The sequence below is a fragment of the Netta rufina genome (genome assembly GCF_964035555.1).
Source record: "Netta rufina genome assembly, chromosome: 7".
Lineage (NCBI taxonomy): Eukaryota > Metazoa > Chordata > Aves > Anseriformes > Anatidae > Netta > Netta rufina.
Window position 1 is genome coordinate 19313535 of NC_140130.1, and position 20174 is coordinate 19333708.

A 20174-nucleotide genomic window follows, 5' to 3' on the forward strand; every position below is an offset into this window, starting at 1 on the left:
CTGTTCCTGGGATCAGAGTTGAAAACATCAAAACTAGACAAAGTTCTCTGCACCAGATGTAGGGAAAAGATACAAGGATCCTAGTAGGAGACCCTCAAAGTTTTTATACAGCATGTGTTTCATCTGCAAATGATCCCATACTCCAAAGTTGCTGAGAATCTCTAATGGGATGAATAACATGAATGCTAGCACTCTTTTCTTTTTTTTTTTTTTTTCTTTTTCTTTTTTTTCCCCTGTCCTCACCACCACCTCACCACCACCTCCTGACCCCCTCCCTGCCTAACTCAGTGTCTCAGGGGCCTCTCCTACTTCAGAGAAACAACTAAGCATTTAAATATCCAAGTGTTTGGCTGAAGTTTCCAAACTGCTTGGTTTATTCTGTTGCTACTTCTCCACAAAATGCTTCAGCTAGCTCAGCCAGCTGGCAGTGCACTGCTGAGTACATATGCTTCGCTATTCTCACTCACAGCATACCTCCAGTGAGGATGAGCATCAGAGTAAGCCAGGCTTACTGAACTCCTACTTTGTAGTAGGTTTATTCTGGTTCTTAACCAAACTGGGAGTGTGGTTTCAAGCATAGTCATCATTACCAGACCTCTATTACCCACTCTCTGCCATCCAGCCACTGGGCAGGATATATATGTTTAATTAATTCTGCTTTTACCTTCGACCTGTAAATAGTGGGAGTAGTGTCAGATTTATACGTTATATGAATAACAAGGATTTCTCAGGAGACCCTATCCTGGTGAAAGGGGCTAACTGTAATTTTCAGCTGTGAGTAATTGTATATAATATAATCCTAAATGATTTTTCTTCTGTAATTTCATTAGAGTTTAGAAATTTAATTAGATTTTGAATCACTCTGAAATAAAGTAGCAAAACACCCAGAGACTAAAAGCAGTGGTTATTTTGTCCTCTGAGGCCAGAATTCTTGGTCTCAAATTGGCATGTGTTCATTAGGAGGAAGTTTGCAGAAGTTCTTGATATATTATTGTCTTTCAGAATGGACTCTGAATAGGTCTTTGGAGAGCATTAGAAGAGCACACAATTATTATACAGACTCTTTTTGAGGTTTAAGATCATCTGCCTTGCATATACTTAATAAAAATATGCCTCTAAAGTTGTTTAAGAAACTGTGGAGATAGGAAAGATGCTCCTCCAGTGCCTCAGTGCTCTTCTTGGTTTATTAGCAACTCCAGTACCTGTGTATGATGATACAGAGAGGAGTTGTTTACTTTACTTTAATGATTAGGTAGGTTTATGGTTATTTTTATTGCTACACATATGAACTGTCATGGTGGCTGTAATTAGAGGCACACTGTATTGCTGTTCCTTCTCTTCCACCTGAGGTTAAAAGAAAACTCTGTCCTTCTGGCAGACTTTGATTCTCTGTGGAATATGTCCCAAAGTGAAAAAAAAAAAAAAAAAAAAAAACCAACAACAAAAAAACAGAATCAAACTCCACAAAACAGTGCGCAGTGAAGTCCAGTGCAGTAGCCTGCACTTGTGTGAGGTCCCAGGGAAGTTGTAGTGGGCTCAGAAATGGGATCTTCAAAAAATACTCTGAGGGCCTAGATAGGCAAGTGTTTGTTTCCCTTTTGTTTTAATTGGTGTAACATAATTTGTGTCAGTGGACATGCCCTGATTTATACTGATTAACTGAAAAAGGGATTTGGGTGTTTTGGAGCACTTCTCCAAAACCTTTACCTAAGTGGCAGGGCCTGTTTTCTCACTGGGAGTAGTTGCTTGATCCAGGACTATCTGCATGATTTTGTGAGATTAGGGCAAAGCATGTAGCAAATGGAGGCCTTAGGTAGAGAGAAGGAAATTCAGATTGTCACTTTCAACATGGCAGCAGTATAAGGAACCATAACAGAACCACAGTGTGAATGTAAGAGTCTGACTGGAGATGAGCAAGATAGGACAGATGACAAGTGTTGTGAAATGAAGAATTTCATCAAAACAAGTCAAGTGGGAAAAAAAAAATGCTCTTTAAGTAATGGCAATCCAACCTATTTGAAGAGACATAAAGAACTCTGATGCAGTGGGATACATGTCAGTCCCAAAGTAAGATGTTGAAAACAAACCTCCAGGCTGAACAAGATGTTCTGTCACCAGCTGATGCATGCCACCATTGACAGCATCCTCTGTACTGGCCACTGCAGGCAGAAACAGGGTGAGGTGGTTCACTGTCCGATTCTTTTGTTCCATTCAAATCCAGTCCTCAGGCTCAAAATCTGCTTTCAGAGTGTGGCCAAGTCTTACAGTCACTGTAGGAAGAGAAAAATTGAAAGTTTTTATGTACTTGGCTTGATGGATATCAATGGATATTAGGCAACCTCAGGGTGATCTGGTGTGTATGGACATGCTGCCTTCCACTAAAGTGCCACATCATGGAACAAATTGAGGAAAACATGTTCAGGCTGGTTACTGCCAAAAATCAAGGGTCTTTTGCTGTGGGCATCCGGAACGAATTGAAACTATGCTTGAAAACTCACAGCTGCTCTTCCTTTGCTATTTTCTCCATCTCCTCCTCTGTCAGGACTCTGAGCTGCTGGGACAACTGGGAGGGATTCCACATCTCAGCAAGCAACAGAATCACAGATGTCGGGTGTGTTAACAAAGGGAAACACGCCTGCACCAATTATTTAGCGCCTTCTTCCCTTGATGCTAACAAATACTATGGGAAACCATTCAACATTTCAGTGTTCTTTTTTTTTTTCCTCCTCCCTTTTTTCCCCCTCACTATGAAGGAATATGCTCGTAAATTTTTAAATTTCTTATTTTTTTTCCTTGATTTTATTTGTGGGACACTATTGCTCAGTGCTATTGCCAACTCAGAGAGGTGCAAGGAGACAAAAAAAAAAAAAGCCTTGGGACATGTCTACTCAGGTCTCTTCCATGCATCATCAGGAAAGAAAATGCCAAAGTAGTCCATAGCTCAGCTGAGTAGACTTTTCAATTTGCAGATCTCCTGTCCCAAATCTTGCTCTATTTTCACAAGGTTTATAAAATCGTGTAGTGTCCCTCATGGAATTTATAACTTTTTCTGAGCTTAATTTCTTCTGTACCAGGTGAATTTGGATTATTTGTTCATATGGTCTGTATCAATGTGCAAAAAGCATTTTTTACATGTCTAACCCAGACTGATTTTGTGTTATGCTGGCAGCAGGAAAGATGGGTATAGCAGACACAGTATCTTCTCTGGTGAAGGAAAGCACTTACGCATCTCTTTGGGAAGCTGTGTATCTTTTGGGTTAACAACTGCCAGCTAGCACTTCAGGAGCTGGGATGAAATGGAGTCACCATCCCTGAGGGTGTTTAAAGAACGCTTGGATGTGGCACTAAGGGATATGGTTTAGTGTGTGGTATTGGTGGTAGGGGGATGGTTGGACCAGATGGGGGTGGTTTTCCAACCTTTTTGATTCTATGATTCTATGAAATGCAGGTAGGCAGACAAAAATTTGGGTTGAAAAATCAACATAGCAAACCTTGTGGCTAATGTTTTTGTTTTAAAGGTGCATATCTGGTGTGTGAAAACAGTCAAATTTGTTCTAGACGGGGTTTCAGACCAGGTAAAGTTTTGGATCCTGGGACACCTGCTGATTCTGTTTCTGGAATGATGCTTTACACCAAAGGATTTCAATTCCTTTTTAGTTTTGAACAGCTAAAAATTTTCCAGGAAAGCTATCAAGCTCTGAGTAGTGCATTTAGGCCCGCAGATTTGTTCTTAGGATTAGCTATGGTGATTCTTAAACATAGCTCACAGCATCATGTGCATTTGTAGCCCACAGCTCAGAGGAATGATTTTACAGAGACTTGTATTCTTACTTGTCTTTAGACAACCCTAATCTGATCTGGAGCCCATTGTATAACATGTTTATAAACATTGGAGACAAACTGTCCAGTATGAAGTAGTTTATTTAGCTTAGAAGATTAATAAGAAAGTCTTTCAGGTTTCTCATAATGCCACCAGCTAGCCTGTCAGTTAGCTGCCAGTGTAGAATGAGAAGGACTTGTTGATGCTTGAGATGACTGGGAAGTGTTTCACTTAGCTAAGGAAATAGGAAAGAGGTCAGGATCCTGCCTTCGACATAGCAGTCCATGAGTCACTGGGAGGAACGTGTGGGAACACACAGAGCACAAGTTTACCAGGTTAAAGGAACTGAGGAGACAACATAAGGCCTGTGTCCCTCCAAAAACAAGGCTGCAAACAGTTGTCACTGGAGACAGCAGCTCTGTTTGTTTTTGTAGTTTGATCTTGTTTTATTTTCAATAGAAGCAGCTCACATTTTATTAGCAACTTGAGACCATCTGACTGATTTGCTTTTTCCCCTGAAAGGGATTATTTTTCCATACAGACATCTTTCAGGGGGCCAGCAGGTGGGAAGTTTCTTTTAAAACTACGAAAACTTCACCAACTGGTGAATACCTCAACCCTCGCTCAAATTTAGTTGAAATTGTTCAATAAGTCCAGATGACTTGGGAGGGCTGAGGAGCACACACAGGCAACACTGATCATGTCAGCCGTGTTGTAGGAAAACATGGCATAGAGACTCTATGGATCCCACTTCTCACCCACACTGCCCCCTGGAGATATCCTGAAATATTTTTGGCTTGGTTGTCTTAAAAATGTGTATACTCCCATGTGGATAACTTGTTGCTTTTTGACTGTATGTCCTCTATTGCATGGATGGATTTCTTGCATTGAGTGGAAAGTATTTATTACAGTATGGAAAGAACCTAATCTGTATTTTCCTTTCTTTATTAAAACAAAAACAAAAATAACAAAACAAAGCAAAACAAAACAAAAAAACACCTAGAAAACACTACCAAAAATAACAGTAGAAGAACTCTATTGCCCTAAGACAACCTTTTGGAAATGCTATTTTGTGCTACCATGGGAAATGTCAGAAATAAGCTCTGTTAAATCAAGCTGCTGCATATTTCCATGGCTGTCTTTAGTAACACAGTTCTATGGTGCGCAGTCTTTCCTGTCCCCTTTTCCCTGTCCTATTCGCACCTGGCTTCAAGAGCAGATCCTCTCCTCATCTCAAACAGTGAATGAGGCAGAGTGAAGAGGGCAGTTGTTCAGCATATCTCTTTATTCCCATCCTTATGTGGGAGTAGTGGGCCTTATTTATTGTCTAACTCCTGTGCTGAACACAGAACAAGCTTGTATAATATCAGCGAAGCTGCTTTGTATGTATAAACAGGTGCTTTGGCAGATGAGGACCAGCAAGCTCGGGCAGCTCCTGTGGGTGGGCATGCAGCAGAGAGCAGCACTTCGGCATTGCTGAGCCCTCTCCCCATCTGTCACAGGCGATGGCTTTTACCACTTGATCCAACTCTACCAGAAAGCTGGGTTAGGCTGGGGAGAGAGGTGTCTGCTTGATTTTTTCATCAGGCGTCAGCTAACAGCTCCTCTGCACAGGTCAGCTCCACACTGGAGCTGCGAGTCTGCTCAGGGAGAGACAGGACCCTGGATCCCGTGGATTTCCATACGTGCAGTAGCCCATTGGAAAACCTCTCTATGTTGCATTTGTCTCATTGCTGAGGTCTGTCTAAGCGAGCTGCTGGAGGAGGCGGTTCCTCCACGTACTGCTTGTTCTCTGAAGCACTGTGAATCACAGTGGGGATGCTGTGGAATTTGGGAATGATGCTACAGGAGTTGGGAGGCTGTGGGTGAAGCAACAGTGCCACAAAGCTATGCTACCCCTACCCATTAAAGATGTCCTTAGGGGTAAGGACATCTCTTCTCTCTGAGCAATGAGTTTAGGCTTGGGCGACCTTAAACAAAAGCTGCAGTACCCGCTGGATGACAGTGTCTGCTCCTCTGCTTATCAAGTGTGTCTTGGTTGCTGGCGAGCGCTGTGTTGATAAAGTTCCTTTAGTGCGACAGCATTGCTGGAATTTTTCCTGTGTAGGTTTTCATACGACATGAGCAAAACATCCAAGGCAGCCCAGCTTTGTCATTGTTGCACATTCTGATACACCCGGCTGTGTCTTAAAATACCTTTGAAGTGTTAGAAAGCTGCTAAGCAGCCTCTGAAAATGGCTGTTTACTCTTTGCAGGTGGCATGCACAGAGCAAAATAGAAGGGCCGGGAAAATTCAGAGCAGGAGAATGAAAGGGTAAAAGTATGCCCAATTCCCACCAATATTCTAGCATCTCCCATCCACCTGTACTCTGTGTAAGCAGAGAAATACAGGTGTGTTGGACTTTGTGGACAGTGAGGACATTGTGAATAAAATGCTTGCAAGAACATTGTGGTTATTGGAAAAAGACTAAACAATAGAGAGTCTGGAAACCTGGCACTGGAGTTAGACTTGAGAGGAAGCTAAACAATCATAAATTTTGAAGGAACTACAAAGGCAAAAGGTTTTGCATTAGTCCGCTTCAAATGCTATGTGATTCTAACGCAGAGGAAAACTTGTGTGTTTTTTATTTTTTTATTTTATTTTATTTTATTTTATTTTATTTTATTTTATTTTATTTTATTTTATTTTATTTTATTTTTCAAATTCTTGAGAGTTTTGCACCTCATGGGTGTCTAGGACTGGGAAGCAGATCCCAGCCATGCTCAGGCTGTGTCGGGGTACAGAGCAGCAGCATCTTCTGCTCTCCAGAGGTGCTCTGTTCTTCTGAAAATCATCCTGTTCATTTTACTGTTAACTCAGGAAGCAGAGCACAATCTCTAGCCAATGTTTATAGGAATATAAATGTAAATAGCTGTGTTAATGGTAAACCTCAGGGTACCCAGAAAAGAAATGAGGAAGTCAAATGATATGAAGATAATGGTACCATTGCCAAAACAGAGTGCCTCTATTGTTTTTCTAAAACACATTTCTATATATGTGTTTATATATATATATACACACCTTATTTAAAAGAATAATAAAAAAGAGCAAGATAGGACACCCAGTGCAGTCAGAGTTCTCAGTGTTTAACTTTGCCTTTTCTTGACATGTTTGACAGCTTCTTAAGGTTTTTTGGATATTAACAGTTTCTAGAGGTACTGAGCATCCTTTTTCTTTAGGGTGTACAATAAGAGGATGACAAAAATAAACTGCCCACCTGTAATAACACTTATTTTTAATGAATTAATTAGGCTTTGAAGGGAAGAGTAAAGGGAGGTAGATGGGAGAAGAAGGTGGCAGAACTGACAGATTTGTTCTTCTTTTCAATTGCTGTAGAGAAGGTGATTTGGTGCTTTGCTCTTGTATTCATGTGTGTGGTCCTGTTTTAACAATACTGGTGTCGGGAAAGTTAAATAGGTCCTCTGTGTCCTGCACAGGCCAGGATGCAGTGTTGGAGGTGATGGGAGAGCTGGGAAGCAGGAGAGATTTTGTACAACTCGTGGTCACAGTCTCATCAAATGCAATGAGAGCTGTGTTAGATCATGCAGCAGGCCCTTTTTGGCTGACAGCCAGCAGATCGAGCAGCCAAGGAAAAGACAGGCATGTGGGAATTGAAAATGGCACTGTGGGGGAGCAAGAAACAGAGGCTGCTGGGCTGACTATAGCCCTCAGCCCCTTTTGACCCTGGAAAACCTGCATTTGCCCTATTGAAATGGTATACATGTGCTTATAAACATGTGGCTTACACCTCTGGAGCAAAAGGAAGAGGTTTTATGTATGTCAGGTACTTTTATGCTGATTGAACTGTTTTCACAGTGAATCTTGAAACTATTCAGACAGAAAATTGCCTTTTGTTACATTTTAAAATCAGGCCAAAATACCAATGTCGGTTCAACTGTGATAAACCCAAACTTAATCTAACCATTTTTGCTAATGCAGCCGGAGAGACCATTTCTTTCCCTGCAACAGCTGCAGCCTAGGGAGGCATTAGAATGAACAGGCTCATTGTTTGTAGAGGAAGGGCAGGGAATGAGGATTTCTCCTCTGATATCTCCCCACGCTGGTCTGAGGGAATCTGCATCTGCTGGCCTCTGCGGGTAGCAAAAAGGTCACTCACTGTGCTGGCTGGTGAATGTGGGGGAAGCAGCATTTTGCTGTGTGCTGATTAAGTGGTTTATTAGTATTTCAAGAGTAATGGTGTCAAAGGTATGGCATCTAGCTCTGAAGGCAGAGGATTTGGGGAGCAAATATGTCTTTCAATGAGATATTGTTGATCTCTGTCATAAAAATTGTGTTGACTGCAGTCCTCCTTAGCTCTAAGGTACCTCTCAGAAATCACAGCTGTCCTTATGTATCTCCAGTATAACAGGAAAGAAACTGTATAATTTGCCTGCCTAGCTCATCTCAAATCCAGAAATTCATTATGATGAGAACATGTGTAAGTGGCCGCGGCTGACATCACCACTTGTCAGACTAAAACCAATGATCTAGGAAATTTTGGGACAGACTTAAATACAAATGTGACAAATGCATTGAGTATTATGCATCTCCAGGAATTAGTGAAGTATCATAATGCCCTGCTTATGGCTACTACCTGCTGCCACAGGTACAATGATGCTCTTCCAAAAGTCAATCTGCAGTTTTAGTGGCTAGGCAATGTATGGAGTCGTAAGGGTCATTGCAGCTTTTGGCCTCAGAAGGAGAAGTCAATTTCTCTATGGCCAAATGTCTGCAGCGTGGTTCTTCCAAATGACCATGTAAGGAATGTGGTGTTCACCTGGATGAAACATTTTGGTCTCTTCTGTTCCTAGGTGTCAAATAGGGTTTCCAACAGAATAAGCTTTTCTATAAAATGTGGCAAGGTTGAGCTTCTATCAGAAATGAAGAATAAATTGTTCCTCTTTGAGAATGAAGATGCTGTGCCCAATATGCGTTGTAATTCAGGTAGTTCATATCCCTCTTATCCTCTCTTGGCTGGTTCATCAGCTGAATTGCATTCTCATGATGTGCTGTAACCAGAGGACAGAATGATGCATTGCACTGGCACAGCAAAGATTTGATGCATCTTGGGATGTTTTTTGACTAGTGAATTCAGCCATCAAAAAGGGTGCGTAATGTGTGAATTGCGCAATATGTGAATGTGCTTCCACAAGAAAGCATGGCAAGTTTCTGAGTAGTGATGTTTAGCTTGGATTATTATTATTTTTTTTAATGATAAAAAGGCTTAAGAAATCCTGACCAGCTCTGGTTATGTACCAAATGATAAGGGAATCATCTGATGTCACATCACTAGTCAAGAGCAGCGATGACTAGTGAATAGCAAACTGGGTCCCACAAAACAGCCAGCATTCTTATATCTTTCCTCAAATGTACAACCATGTTGTACTATACTCTTGAAATCCTTTTGCTGGAGGCAAATTTTGAATGCTCATGAAGGAGAGCTACTTGAACAAACAACCCAGTTCTGCCTCAAAGTAACTGTCACTTATTTTGTCTTTAATTTGAGCAATGCTGGTGACATGGCATTAGACTTTGCTGCATACCATTTTGGTGCTAATATTTGCCCTAACAGTAGGCATAAATAAACTGGGACTTCTCTTGAGACAAAGTAGATAGACAAAGTAGATACAGCATCTTTAATGGAATATAACAGATATAAACAAGCCAATTGCCCTGATTTGGGATTAGAATTATGTGATTTCTCTCCTTTTCCATTTAACAAACACTGAAAAGCACTAGAAGTCACTAGGCAATCTTCATAAACACTAAGTTTAAATCAAACAACCATTCATCATTCATTTCCAAGCAGATTCGTTTCAAATACATTGTCTGCCTGTGAAAACAGACATTTTGCTTCTCTGCTTGGTGTTGTGGAAAGCTGAAAAATTTCAGAGGCTCCCCAAAAATCTGTTTCTTTGCATGGTGGGGCTTTACCTGTCTCACGCTGACATAACAAGCAGAGTGAGTGGAGAGCTGTTAATGGAAATGAGGAAGAAGGGCCCAAAGTCCAAATTTGAATGCCCCAAATGAGATATACGTGTGTTTCTAGTTGCTTCCCAGTTTTCTTTAAGCACTTATATATAGTTTTAAGTAAGTGAAGATCTGGTTTAGCTTCTTCAGTGGGAATTTATACACCTACATTAGGGTTTAAATACTTCAATGAGGTTAGAAAATGTAACCAGTGTTGTCTTTCTGACTTATTAGGCCTTAGATCTTTCCCATGGAGGCAGTGTTAATGATGGGCAATAAGCAGAAACAGCATCTCAGTGCTGTCATTTTGCTAGTAAACACACTACAGTCACTTTGCTAGTAAAATCATCAGTATGCATGACCAAGTGACAGCCAAAGCATTCAACTTTGAGTACATTACTAACTTCTGCCTGCATCACAACACTAATTGATCTTATGGGAGGGATCTGAACAAGACTACCTTTCCCACTAAATCCTTGAAGCACCACAAATTCAGGTAAATATCATTCCTCTACAAATACCATTCATGAGTAGCTGTCCCGCAGTCGCCCACTTCCACTCTTCCCCTTAATATAGAGCACCCTGTGAAACAGATTTATTTGAAGAAGTCTTTAAAAGCCCTTATGTGATGTACAAAAAAATAAGAGGGGACCACTGATGACAGTTTATGTCAAGTAATGTGTTCTCTGGTTTTCTTTTCTCTGTGGAAATCAAGCTTGTGGCCATAATACCTTTCTTGTTATCCTTCCCCCTTATTTGTCACTGTCCTTTTCATTCAAGAGTGTATCAGACACACCAGTTCAGGGGCAATATGGGGTTGTTTTAAGGTGTTGATGTCTGGGAAAGAAGAAGCAGATCCACTATGTGAAGTATTTGAGGGCTGACTTTGAACTATGTGAATTTGTACTATGCAGGCTGCACCAGAAAAGGGAATGTGAGGTTACTGCAGTCACTCAAGCCTGGGCAGATATTAGTCATCCCAAAGTTATGTTGTTGAGGACTTTGGTGGAGGGGTAGCATCAGAGACGGGAAAATAGAAAGTGGAATGTAGGTTCTCAGGATTGCAATCCACTGAGGCAGAAGTGCAGTCATCACAAACTCACCTATTTCTCACTGAGGGAAAAAGTGCAAACAGTACAGACAACATTTCCTCAGGTGTCTAGGAGTGATTGTTGTATGTTTCTGGGTCAGTGTGCATGCATGCATCTAAATATAGGTCATGACTTCTGTGTTCAAGGGCAATCTGAAGTGCATTCTTGCTTAATTTGGGCTCTTATTCTCTCTGTGGGCTTGATGTAACCTGAGTCTGTCTATAGACAGCAAATATCTCCATGGGCTCAGTAAAGCAAAGGCTTGCAGGGCTGGCTAAGGACAGAATCACCTCTGCAAATGCAGTTGTTGGCCACAGAAAATGCTAAAATCATTTTAGGATACTCATCACTTTGGTGATGCTGCCATCCACCTCTGGGTGGCCAGGGGTAGAAGTCTTCACAGAGGAGCCACTCCTCCAGCCTCTGGGGCTATTTTCTGCCTATACCTCACGGCTCTGAGTTCTGCCGTGAAGCCTCTCTGAAATGCATTTCAGCCTGTTTCATTACACACTGCTAAACAGACAGCAGGTGTCTGTCACCTCCTCGGGGCCTGCTCAGAAGTTGCTGCTCCCTGTGGCTGCTGGTACTGACTGGGGTGTGCAACAGGTTTGACTCTGCAAGGTGATGCCATACTTGAAAATGAGCTTTGTGTTTCCAGTGTTTCCTCTATCCTTATTATTTTTGCATTCCTTGGCTACCTAAGGAAGTTCATGCCTTGCTAGCACCTGCCTGGGAATACAGGCTAGGCTGGATATGATACCTTGCAGACTTGCTTGGGTCACGCTGAAACTATAAAGTCATGGCAACAGGAGCATAGAGGGAGCAATAATATATATAAGATATAAATAGATGTATTTTGTAAAGCAGATTTTGGGGCTCTTTGGCTAAAGAAAATTTAGGAAAGGCCATGAGTTTCATGTGTCAGTTCAGACAAGGGGACAAAGAGGTAACAACCCATGGCCAAAGTTGAAGGAGAAAGCTGAGAGTGCACTGACTTTAGACTGAGCAGTGCAGAGACCCAGTAGAAGAGCTTGCCTCAGCTTACAGAGCTACAAAAGTTATGCAGGGTTTTCCAAGGAAGGTCTGTAGCATTCAGACTCCTCTTGTAGTTGCAGCCCCTGGTCTGGGCATCCATATCCCCTTGGTGCCTCAGACTATCCCCTGTCTGCTCAGTGAACTCTTGCTATCCCACTTGGTGTGATAAAAGAAACTGCTAAAATGGGAGGCTGCTGAGTGCTGCCTCTATTCAAATCTCTAATGAGCTCCTCCTTGTAGTTCTAGGTTTAATTAGTTTTCATTGCAATATTAATGATCCAAACAAACCATTTTAACTTTCCTGTTGCACAGCTGGAATCTTCTTATTTAGCATTCTGCTCTATCAGGGAATCGCACCAACTTCCTTTCCCCTCCCCCATTTGTCCCATTAATATGCATTAAAATCACAATCTCATTGGCAAAGAGTTTCAGACCTGCTATAAAACTCTAATAATTTCTAAGAATGGCAGGGTTGAACGAATCACAAAGTCTCATCTAAATAATACAAAGATAGATTTCTCCCAGAGTTTGATGGCAGTGATGATTAATACTTCATTTATTTATTTACAGTGTATCAGCATTTACAAAGATGTGCTCGCTCCTCTGAGCACACATACAATCTCTCTTGAACTGCATGGTATTACAGCAGAAATGTATAATCTGTTAGACTTCAACAGCATCTTTCTCGTTCTCTCTTTTTTTCCCCTATGAGGACAGTTTATCCTGACCTTTCAAGCATAGATCCAAATACTGCGTATCTCAGTCTTCTACCACAACATAATAGGTTCATCTCACATTTCCCTCAGAAATGCATGATAGGGAAGACTTAGAGGAGAATCTTTTCATCACTTTCTGGTGTGTTTCAGCTTCTGGACTCAGTGTGATTTGCAAAGACTGAAATAAATCAGGTTGTGTATAATTTGGGGATCTTCATGCTGAAGGATGCTAGAGAGGAGTTGGCTCTCCTGCTCTGAAGGATGGACACAGAGTCATTGCCAGCACCTTCTTCCTGAGCTGTAGAAATCCTGGGAACATTGTTAGCAAGGAACCTCTGGAGTCTCTTGACCAACTTTCTGCTCAGAGCCAGTCTATGGCTAACATGAGATCTGGTCCATTTTGGCTTTATGTTGTTTAGAGCTGGAGGATTTCTAGGAACTTGAGGAGTTGTGCTCTGCAGATAGACTTTCAGTGACTGGATAAAAGGGTTTTCCTGGCCATACTGTACAAGCAGAGGTCACAATACAGCTCTGAAGGTGCCAAAGAAATTTAGCACCACTTTCAGAGATTCATTTTCATTGAGACTTACACTCCTAAGTGTTCACATTATTTTTGAAAATAGGACTTTAGAGTGTGAGCATTAAGATTAACAGATGAGGTCTGATAGTGTGTTTGGGCACTGCCTGCAAGGTCTAAGTTCAAGAGAGCAATGAGTGACTTGATTGCAGAGTGTCAGCCCCATGGTCCAGGCACTGGAGAGCTGGAAGTGCCTTCTGAGGAGGTCTGGCTCTGGGAGCCTGATGTAGGCAGCCTTTCCTCGTACATCATCCCCAACTCACCCTTTCTCAAAGGGGCATGTTCTTACAAAGCTTTTTCCCTTATGTTGCCAGCCAGCCAGATGTGAGCTAAATATACATTGCTATGCCTAAATCAAACATTTATGTTACTACAGACCAAAGCAGTTCAGTAAGTGCAGGAATGGAGCTGCATCAGCAAGCTCTCTCCCAGCTGTTGTTGGTGTTGGGAGAATCACCTGGGGGATAGATTGGGTACCAAGGCTTGTGACTTCACTCAGTTTTCCCACAGCTCTCTCCAGGTATGTAGAATTGTAAAAATGAAAATCTCTTCCTCCATCTATCCATGTTTAGTTGGTTTCTTTTGTTTGGTTGTTTGTTTTGTTTTTTTACTATTTACCTAGCAGGATGAATAGAGTGGGTAGGTATCTTGTCTGATGGGGTTCATGAGCCATTTGATGGGATTCATGAGCCATTTTTTTTAGCTTTTGAGATTTCACAAGGGAAAGACCTCAATCTGTGGAGTTTTTTGTTTGTTTGTTTGTTTGTTTGTTTTTTCCAGAAAACTTCTTTGCAGCAGAAGTTCCTTGAAGGTTTGTATCGGTGAGATGACTTTGGTAGTGCTTTTGTGCTGGTTTCATGGCCTTGAGTTTGTCATTCATTTGTTGTGCTGGATTATAGCTGTGAGCAGTAACCTACCAAAGCATGCTGTCAATAGGATGAAATGTATTTGTTCAAAATACTCCTGCCGGGCAGTTATAGGTCACTAGCTTGTTTGCTCCCACGTGGGGAAAAGCAAGAGCACATGGTACCCCTTCAGAAATTTTGGGAGAGTAGAAGAGGAAGAGAAGGGGACAAGGGAAGGAAGGATGCTGTCTCCTTGCTTTGCTGCTAAAAGTGGAGATAAGACTCACATGAAGTGAGACACAGTGTGTCACAGTGTGACAGGGCTTAGATCTCCCTACAAGCGGTAGCAGGGTTATGCAGCTTTCACCACAGGTATGTGTGCTGTGATGGAGGCCTCTTTCCCTGGTCTGGAAGTACAGCTACCAGGCCACATCCCAGTGGTTCTCCTGAGCTGGGAACAGGCACCATCAAGAAAGGAAAATAATAGCAATAGGAATATAACTACCCCGAGGTTTCATGCAGCCAGAGTTCCCTATAATGTCTTGCCAGAGCTGACAAGACCAGTACCACACCATGGAAATGAGCAGTTTAGACATTTGTTACTGCAAATGAAACTGTATTAAAAATCTTACTATGTTCTCTTAGCACATCCAGCTGGCCACAGCTTACCAGATATATATCTGCTTTACTCAGCTTTCTTTCCCTATCAGTAAATATCTGTCTCCACCTCTGGAAACTGACTGGTGCCACCCTACATCTCAAGTTAAATGGTTCACCAAAGCCAACATGTGCAGTGAATGTGCCCCTTAGCTAAAACTGAACCCAGAGCAGTCTAGCTTCCACTGGAATTCATGGTTAAGCATGCCAGGAAGGTTTTGAATGATAAGAATATGTCCATTCAGGTCAGCGTGACTTATCTTAAGTGAATTTAACATCACTCATTTCACAGGAATTTAAGCTAACACATTTTACACCATATTTGTTGTGAACTACAGCAATCAGCCATGCCATGGCTAGTTAGCAATGTCCAGCTGATGGCTGGTGGTGGTCATAAACTTGTAATGCAGTCTGTCGGAGGAGGACATCTGACTGGAAGCTTAGTGTGGTATACAACAGTTCATGGTGGACAACTGAACTAAATCAAAAAATATGTGAAGTTTTAGGCAGTATAACTTACAGCTGAGGGCTGAGATCCTACAACATATAGGTTACCACATATTACTGCTTATTTACTCAGAGTTCTCTTAGGTCTGCCAACATAATTATATGTGGTTTCTTCCTAACCCAGTTCCATCAGAAAGACGCAGTTTAGTTTAAGCTCTTACTAGGAGGACTTTCATTCTGTGCTGTTTCTACAGAGTCAGGCTGGGAAATCCAAAGATCCAGAGTGGGAAGATGGGGCAGGAAGATTAAGCCAGAAAACTGCTGGGCACTAACCTCCTGACTGGCTTGGCAGCAATCGTCACAGCATGTGTAATTGCAGCTTCAGAGTGACCTGCTTTGCTCTTGCTTTGTCAGTCCCCTAGCCAAAATTGTGCTGTCAAGCTAAAATCAAAGTAACTATACCAAGGGATGGATCTGAATTAACAAAATTGTTTTCTAAATTGATTTAAATTGGTGTTCAAACTGTGTGCGCAGCTTCCCTCAGTGACAGAAGTATGATTTTACCTCTTCCTATTCCTGGTGGCTCTTCAGAGCTGAACCACCTGAGAGGGAACAAGCTTGTATCTCCTCATAGCTGGGCATTTACACTAAAACTGAGCCAACTTTTCATAACAAAAGCCTAATTGTCAGTGATGTTTCAATTAAGAGCCTTGGGTGACTTTCTGCTCCCAGACTAAATCACATGGCACGTAGAGAAACATCATTTTATCTCATAACAGAGCACATCTTTCTTTGCTGGCTCAGAGCATTTGGCACTGGCAGTATCTCTTTAAAACACAAGATTTTAGGAAAAGCAGATGCATCCTTATATGTCTATTTGCTTGGCATTTTGAACTTTTGTAATGTAGCCAGCTTCAGTTTTTTCTTCTGCAGCTGTGAATGTCAACTACTTACATATTTTGGGGGAGTGTGGTGTGACTGCCTTGTGCTGAAACCATTCAACTTCACTGTCCTCTCTTTAAATGAAAGAATCATTTCTTGTGCTAAAAGAAATGTGAAAAATTTTGTGTTGTGGGGATAAAACAATGCATCTGCATTAAACACTGAATCTTATGACTCTCAATAGAAGCATTAGGACCAGCAAGCTTGCCACAGATTTGAATACACTGAAAAATAAAAACCCAAACACTTACCTGTGATTTCAGCAAGTCCAATTTCCAGTGATGAATGGCACTGCAAGTACAAGGTGCATTTATAGTTTGTAAATAATAATTATACTAAAGGCATAAGGTTGATTGGGTAGACTTTTTCTCCTGGTATTGAAATCTTGTCTCAAAACCTTCAGCCATTTGACTTGTGATTGAAAGCTGGATGGTGCAGTGTTTCCACATTGAAACTCAGTGCAGGGTAAGGCTGGGAGCTGTCAATTATTTGAGCTAATTATTAAGAGCTAATGGAGGCATTAAAAATGTAGCAGCTTACTGGGGAGAAAGCAGGGTGGGTGGGGAACGCATGTTACTAGCATCCGCTGCAACTGGACTGTAAGTGGTCTCCACACATTCATGAATGATGGCTGACCTCCACTCTGCTAGGGCACATGTGTGCATGTCCATCATGACAACACACTCTGAACTTACTGCATGAGAGGCTCTTGGGAACATAACCCCTGTATCTGTCTCCAAATATAGCTCTGCTGGTCTGCAATATAAGGCAGTAGGGAGAGCTGCTGGATTGAGGAGCCATTTGGAAACTGCACTGCAGTGATATCCACCAAGATCTCTGTGCCTGGTTGGTGACCTTCTTTGCTAAGAGGCAAATGTCTGCAGCTTGTAAAAGAAAAAGATGCCTCTGAATGCCTTTCCACTTTTAAAGGCTCCCCAGTGCCGGCTCAGCAGAGCAAGTGAAACCCATGGCAGTGCTTACTGTACTTGTACTGTATGAATGTATGCAGCCATACATCTGGACAGAGAAGCATGCCCTGAGCAGGGGGCTGGGAATTATTCCTGGAACTGCCTCTGACTTAGAGTTAGAGCCTTGACCTGAGCCAAACCACTAACTAGGAACTGTTTCAAAGCCAATTCCTATGAAAAACAAGGCCAGTAACCCCTCTCTGTCTTGGTGTCCACCCTTGTGTAACTGCTTTGTAAAAAAGGACTACATAACAACCCACAAGGGATTGGGAAAGACTCATTTATTTGTATTTAAAGCACATCGGGATCCTTGGAGGAAAGTTCCTTATTAGAGCAATAATGAATTACAATAATAGCAACAATTCAATTATCATTGTGAAATTGCAGGGATTTGGTCAATATCACTTGACTACAGCTTTGTTTGTCCTGCAGATTACAACAAAGAACAAATCATCCTAAGTATTTTTTGAACATGGAGGATGAAAATGATATATTGCTATCTTTTAAAAGGAAATTAAAACTTTAACTCTAAGGTGTGTGTAATAAAATGGCACTTTAATTCTCTAGCGTGCCATGAAGGCTTCTTCTGTTAATTTATTCTTTTCTTTTTTTTGTGCTTCATGTAATATTCTGAAGTTATTAATGTGGCCATATATTTGACCACAAAAACCTGCCTTCTGGTGTTGTTAAGACTGTGAATTAACTCCACAAATGGAAGGCATTTCTGAGTGCAGGGCAAACAGATCACGCTTTGAAAAAAAATGATTAGCAACATGACAGACATGCAAGGACTTCTAGGGAAATGTTTTCCCAGGTGTCTTGCTGTGATGTGTAGGCTTAGGTCCCATGAGTGCATGGAAGTCCAGAGGTCAGGAGCATGTCTCCACAGTGATGTGTGGTGCACACAACTGTGAAAATCCCCAACCTGAGCTGCTGCAGCCCCTGGGACATAGCCACTCAGCAGAGCTGGTGTCCTGTGAACAGCACTGCCACTGGCATGCTTGGATGCTGTCCTGTGCCACAGCAAGTGTGCCAGGCACCAGGTGGAGGTTCCTGCTGCATACTCCATAGCACACCACACACCGACAGAACTCATTTGGTAAGATGTCATCTCAGCCCTTAAATGACATGGATGATACCTGTCTTAGCTGGATAACCCAAAATCCAACAGCAAGGCATTCAGTGAGATTGGATTCAGTTCAGTGCAAATACCCTAACTCTATGCACACCTCCAGTACTAAGACGTGGATCTAGAAATGCCCCATCAAATTAATCTTGTACCTATGAGCTAAGTCATCAAAGACTGACTGATTGATGCTCTTTGCAGTGCTTGTAGCATCAAGCCCTGAACTCACCAATGCTACCCTAGGTTGCAGGTACCTAAAAATAACTTTCCTCATCTGTGCTTAAGCACTTGTAGGCCACATCCTGCACCAATGGTACTGTTTCCACTGAATGCAAATTAATGGACACAGGTTCAGTCTTCTCTATCTGTGCATCTTTGGCAGCGCATAGCTAATTCATTGGAAAAAGAAACTGTTTTTTATTTATTAGTGCTAGTTGCCAGGATTAATATCAGGCACTGGGAATGTGTGCAGTTAAGGAGATCATGGACAAGCTAAAGTGGGTGGGAATATACATTCCGCACATGGTGTCAGGAGTTACTGAGGCCTTGACTTTGCTGTGGATGCAGCACAGGCTCCTCGGGTAGCCTGGAGACACTGTCTTGGCAGAGAGCTAAGAGCAGCAGGAGTTTCAAAGATGCTTTGCTGAAGTGCACTGCTGGTGTATTGCTGTGTTAGCTTTGATGTCTGTCTCTTTGTGTTGGTAGGCTAGACTCATGCCTCCAAAACATCTACCTCATGCTCAGAGTCAGAAAGGCAAACAGAAGACTGGGAAAATAATCAAGAATCATATTGTGTCGCCACATAAATCCATGATGAATCCATGTCTGTGATAATTGCTGTCATCTCAATAAGGATGTAAGCGGAGATTAGACAAGGTACAGAGAGCAGAAGTGGAGAAGTACAGAATATCTTTTTTCATTAGAAGAAATTAAGTAAGTAGGACTTGGCAGCCTAGAAGAAAGACAACTGACAGGGTGAATTTTTACTATTTCTTATGATCTAGGAACTACAAGCCATGCAGTGAATACCAGTGGAAAGATAATTCTTTATCTTCGGCTAACCTGCTGAGGCACATCCTGATAGATGCCAGACTCCTGTGAGAAAGGTTGGGCTGAACCACTGCACCTGCACCCACCCCATTTGGTGACTGCAAAATATATCTGGCTCTTTGGTAGTGGCTGCATACATGGTTTCCCTCCTGGCATTTCCACTAAGCAGCAGATGTCTAGCTCTGGGTGGGCAGGATTCCTGTCCTTAGTAGCATTAATCAAAGATCTCCTATCTAGTAACATTTCCCAGAAGCCAAACTGCTAATGGCCATGTCTCATGGCTATTGATTTCTCCCCATTTCCAGGCCTTGTTGGTCAGACTGTTGGCTCCTGGCTGCTGTGTGAGCCTCTGCCTGACCTCTTTGCTCCCTGGTGCTTGGCACAAGCAGGAGAGGTTGGCTGGCGCTGCCTGTGGCTGGGCAGCGGCAGATTGTACAGCCCCAGCCCTTTGTTGGATTTCCTCTGGAGAAGAATGAGGTGCAATTAAGGCCAATTCTTCATTAGGAGGAATGAAGAGCTGAACCGTAACCACTCAGCCCCTCACAGCATCCAAACAGAGCTTGTAAAGCAGGGCCAGGCCTCTGCCACCCTTGCCTCCATCCTCCAGCCCCTGTGCTCAGCAGACCGAGAGCCAAGGACATGTACCCTCTCCAGGGCTGTCAACCGACCAGTGACAGGAAGCAGGTCTAAAGGCTCATTTAACTGCAAAACAGCACCTGTCTTTTTAGGCGAGAGCGGCTTTGCTTGTCAGCCCTGTCAGCAGCACGGGCCCTGCCTGGAGGCACCCGATTGTGTCAGAGGGGTCACACTGAGCACTGCGACACGCAGCACTGGCTGGCATGGGGGCAGGAGGCTGTCGGCACGTTTTCTCTGCAAGGACAGCGGGGTAC